This window comes from Mesocricetus auratus, unplaced genomic scaffold, assembly GCF_017639785.1.
Source record: "Mesocricetus auratus isolate SY011 unplaced genomic scaffold, BCM_Maur_2.0 Super-Scaffold_100009, whole genome shotgun sequence".
Lineage (NCBI taxonomy): Eukaryota > Metazoa > Chordata > Mammalia > Rodentia > Cricetidae > Mesocricetus > Mesocricetus auratus.
This window is the reverse complement of record NW_024429193.1, coordinates 79,422,943-79,428,742: the sequence shown is the minus strand read 5'-3', so window position 1 is coordinate 79,428,742 and position 5,800 is coordinate 79,422,943.

Genomic DNA, 5,800 nt, shown 5'->3' with positions numbered 1-5,800 from the left:
AAACCCTTAGGGAAAATGTTATAAATTTTCATAGTGTAATAGAAAAGGTCCCAGTGGAAGGAATATTCTAGAAAGTTATGTTTTATAGAAAAACACTGCTCATAGCAATAATAACTCAACGGCATTAGTCCAATGATGGGGTTCTGTTGAGAAATACAAGATTTGAAAAAAAAGTCTTTTGTTTTTATGTTTTTACATTTTTAAAACTTTTATTTTATTTATTTTACATGCTGACCACAGTTTCCCCTCCCTCCCCCACCATCCACTCTCATCTATCCTGCTCCCCATCTTTCATCTTCTTTCAGAAAGGGGTGGGTCTCCCATGGGCTTACACAAAACATGTCACATCAGTTTGAGGTAGGACTGAGCTCCTCTGCCTGCATGAAGGCTGAGGTAATCCAGCGTGGAGAACAGTTTCCCAAAAGCTAGCTAAATACCAGGGTCAGGTTCTGATCTTACTGTTAGGAGACTTACAAACAAACAGACCGAGTTACACTACTGTCACACACGTGCAGAGGGACAAGGTCGGTTCCATGTAGCCTCCCTAACTGTTGGTCCAGAGTCCATGTGCTCCCATGAACTCAAACTAGCTGTCTCTGTGGGTTCTCCTATCATGATCTTGACTCCCTGACTCATAAAATCCCTCATCCCTCTTTTCAACAAGACTCCTCTCCAGTGTGGCCCAGTGCTTGGCTGTGGATCTCTGTATCTGCTTCCATCAGTACTGGGTAAAGGCTCTCTGACGACAATTAAGGTATCGCCATTCTGATTACACCCTCTCTGCTATTGCTAGGAGTCTTACCTGGGCTCATTCTTGTGGATTCCTGGGAGTTTCCCTGGCACTAGGTTTCTCCCTAACCCTGAAATGGCAAAATGACTCTGAGTCTTCTCTGTACAGGTTAGGGCACTGAAGCCCCACAGAAGTGAGATGACAAGCCAAGAAGTATAACTCTAAGCAATGAAAATTGTCTCCTCATCCATTTCCTTCAATAGCATGCTGTCAGGATGATCACCTGAGACATTAGAAGGCAGAAGACACTAGATATTTTTAAATCTTATGCCTCAAATTTGGAGATGGTCACAGAAGCAGGCAGAGTAGAATGAGGGGGAAGATCTATACAAGAGAAAGAGCTCTTAGCAAGCAAGCAGATTAAGGCAGACCCACCTGTCCACCAAATGCAGGGAGCAGTCTCAGACTGGCCCACGCTTCTGGGTCCTTCACAAGGTGAATTTCAACACTCTAGGGACAGGCAGTGACGACTTCTTTTAACAGGTTTAAACCAGAATCCTAATGATGTCTGCCTGCAGTTTTCTCTGTGTCTCTCTATAAAGGTTTCCAGTTGTTTATCTAACTCAGGAGAATTCTATAAACCATGCCCCCCCCAACTAATTATACCTTTTCTATCTCCTGCTTCCCAATGCCTGATATCACAGACACCGCTGAAATCTGTCCTGAATTATAGATGTCTGTAAGGTCAAGTGGATTCAATTCCACAGTGTCCACTGGGGTGATCACAGATCAATGGCTGTTTTGCCTTAAGGGGAAAACAGTATGTGATTTCAATAAATGTGTGTGATATAGTAGATGTTTACAAGTATTAGTTAATGATGTTTTATATATAGGTGACACACTTTTCCAAATCATAAAGCTTTCAAAAGCTTTTTGGCCATGAAAATAGTTTTCATATTCCTTTGATTTAATGAAATTGTATATATATTTTAAAATATTTCAAATATCATAACCTTCATGGTATAAGAATAATTTCACCACTACGTTCACTACAATTGAAAGAGATGATTGAAAGCTAATCTGGGAAGTGAACTGTCAGGTGTTTCAGACTCTGTCAAAGAGGGAGTATGCAGCTTGAACCCTTACCTGAAAGCTTTTCTGTCTTCCATCACAGCTACAATTCTCTTTTTAAGCAAATGACACTCCAGTAAAGAGACTGAATTAAACAAGAGACTAAGCAAACTTCCGTATAACAGAGTTAGGCTCAATAGTGGAGAATTAGAGGCAAACATTTAGCAAATTTTATTGGAGAACAACACATGTACTTTGTTTTTAAAATCATGTTCTTGAACTGAAAATTAGCTTCACCTAATTACAGCATCTCAATTATTAAAGCTTCTCTTGATTCGTAATCGCTGTTTTCATTAAGGCCATTCATCCTGCCTACTGAAGTCAGCTTCCTATTGAATTCGCCCCTTGTTTATTGTCTGCTAGAAACCAGCAACAACACCTCAGCTCTCAGGGAGGCCAGAGACCTTGTAAGCTTGTGCATACATGTATCCCAGAGCCCAGAACAGTACGTAAATCCTTGCAGAAACTTCATTAGTATTTGTGAAGTTATGGACTGAAGCCCAAGACCAGCTTAAAATGTAAAGCCCAGAAGACGATCAGGACTCCAGAAGTACAAAGGAAATAGACACCAAACCATGTCTTCATGAACAAAAACAAACCTTATTCTTAACTGAACACGTGCTCTTCCTGAAGTGGCAAAGCGTGTTTATTTTTCATTTTGGATATTTATGAATGCGATGGTGTGTATATATGTACATGAGGTTTGTATGTGTTCACAGATATGTGCACACATGGGAGTTAAAAAGAGGATCTCAGGTACCCTACCACTCTTCAATTTGTTCCCTTGCGACAAGATCTCTCCCTGAACCCAGAGCTGGGCTGGTGGCCACTGAGCCCCCAGGATTCTCTTGCATCCATCCCCACAGTGCTAAGGTTACTGCACAGCCACACCCTACACTTTTTATGAGGACTCTAGGGTCTGAGCTCAGTTCCTCAAGCTAAGTATCAAAACATTCCACATCATCCGGAGGGTTATTTTCATCTAAAGGCAATTCAGAACAGACACAAGAAAAGCTCTTTGCTTCCCCTCCATTTGCCTTAAAGATAAAAAAAAATACATTTGCAGAAGGAACCATGTACTCTTTCAGTCAGGAAGGACAAATGGTGAACCCAGAAGACCACTTTCCGCACATCCAGACTGGAGAAGGCATCACGGATATCTGCATAGCACACTTTAGCCTTCGTACACCATATTCCCGCTTTCCTATGACATGCCGGCTCTTAGAGATTCAAGGCATTTCTTTTTATTTCAATTCCCCCCATGCTTTATTGTTCCTTGTCAAAGACACTGTGTATAAGTTGTCATCCAAATCATATATGTGAAATGTATTCATTTCTCTGTGAATTTTTCATTTATATGCATGAAATACATTAATATGCACGTTTACTTTTGGCCATTCTTCTATGTTTGATACAGCAAGGCTCAAGTAAAAACGGTGTAGGTCAGAGGGAAGCTTCCCTTTCATTTTCTACAAAACTTTAGCCTTCTAGATCAGAGGGTTATGAGAACAAATTTCCCCATTATATTAATATTTTTATGCCATTGACTATTTTCTGGAACTGCTTTGAGTCATAGATTCCACTGGGAAGCAAAGTAATACTATTTTCTACGATTCTGAGTACATTTAGCATGATGTATGTAGACTACCTATTTCAATGCCTGACACATAATTAGGGTTTGATGTGGGTAGTGATTATCATTAAGCTCTCTATGAAAAATTGCTATGACAAGTAAATGGAAAGATATCATTAGCATAATTAAGTGGTAAAAACCTGTGAAACATGTGAACCTTTATTGGAATTTAGCAATGTTTTACTTCTTCTAAGTTTCAGATATTAGATTTCAGAGTATGGTACTGACATGGTTAATTTTGTTGTTAATTTGACAAACCTGAGAAGAAGGAAGCTTGCTGAAGAATTGTCTCCATTAGGTTTTTCTGTGACCATGTTTATGAGATAGTTTCTTTATTGCCACTTCATATGCTATGGACTGTGCCATCCCTAGGCGGGTGGGCCTGGGATATAAACAGAAGCTAGCTGGGCAAGCCAGTAAGCAGTGTTCCTTCGTGGTTTCTCCTTTTGCTTCAGCATCCAAGTTCCTGCCTTGGTTTCCCTCAATGATGTGTGGTACCCTGTAGCACAGTCTTCTCACAGCAGCAGACAAGCAAATGAGAGCAGGAATCAACTTTCTCCAAATCTTCATAGGTGGCTTTTACGGTGTCTTCACACATGTGTGTCCCTGTACTTTGTTCCTGTTAACTATCGCACTGGTCACCTTCCTTCCTACTCTTAATCTCTGTCTTTCTCTCTCCATGTATCCGTATGTCTGTGTGTTTCTGTTTCTCCTCCAATTGTTATCCTCCCGGAACTGTAAAGATGGGGGCTGCTCTTCTAGATGGCCTGAGTTCAGTTGCCAGGAACCATATCAGAGAGCTACAACCATGTAATCCCAACTGCTAGGGTTACAACTCCCTCTTCTGCCCTCTGCTGACACACACACAGTGCATTCATGCATACACACACACACAGTGCATATGTGCATACAGACACACACATACAGAAAACTAATAATTTTTTTAAATCTTTAAAACAAAGAAATCTAGGGAAGTATACCATAGATACGCGTGTACACCCATGTTTATTACATCTGTACACACAATTGCCAAGACACAGAATCAGTCTACATGTTCCTCATTAGATGAACAAATGGATAGAGACGATGTGGTCTAAACACACTGAAAATGTAAACAGCCACAGAGGAGAATGAAATTAAGTCACTTTCAGTAAAATGGATAGAACTGGAGATTAACATGTTAAATATGATAAGTCAAGTTCAGAAAGGTGAATATCCCATGTTCTCTCATATGCAGAATCTAAATATTATGTGTAAACATATGCATATGATTGAAATACAAATAGGACTATGTGTGGAATGGAAGAGGTCAAAAGGTTGAGAGAAGAAAGAAGAAGGACTCTTTATGGAGGACAACCTTGGCTCTGATGCTGTCTTAGCTAGGTCTTTAAAAATTATGGAAGATCATCCTCTCTAATCACATTAATTTGGTCACCATTTTTAATCTAAGAAATTAGAAGCTTTATCAAAGTTCTCAGTATTTCTAGCATATATATATTTCAGTAGGAAATGATGAATTTCATATGATATTGAAAAGGACAGACATATGTAATAACAAGATTAGTAAAATACACAAAACTACACAGACTCTAGGTCTCTATATTACATACCACAGAAGGATCTACCATGGATAGTGGGGTTTTTTTTGGTTTTTTTTCGAGACAGGGTTTCTCTGTGGCTTTCGAGGCTGTCCTGGAACTCGCTTGGTAGTCCAGGCTGGTCTCGAACTCACAGAGATCCGCCTGCCTCTGCCTCACGAGTGCTGGGATTAAAGGCGTGCGCCATCAACGCCCGGCGGATAGTGTTTCTTGACATTATTCCTCTAAGGTCTAGATAAAGCTATCATGAGTGGAAATCTGAAAGTTAAGTCTTTGCATTGGGTAACTTACATACAATTTTGTGTGTATATGCTTGTACGTATGTTTTTGTGTGTGAGGGCGTACATATAGAGACAGAGGAACACCTAGTGAGACATTCTACGTATGCTATGTGACTTTTTACTGCTGCTGAGACAAGGTTTCTCCGGGGCTTAGTGCTCCATGAGTAGATTAATATGATTTCCCAGTGAGTCTCAGATCCTGCCTCCATCTCCCAATTGTTACAATATAAACCTACGATCATATTTTGGCTGTTTTTTTAACCTGAGTTCTGGAAATTGGACTTAGGTCTTCACACCTGTAAGGCAAGCACTTTACCAAATTTGATTGGAATTATCCTAGAGTTTTGAACAATTTAGGATTTGTTTATGTTTTATATAACCTCAGTGTTTAGAAAAAATAAAAAGAAGAAAGATTTATATCTATATT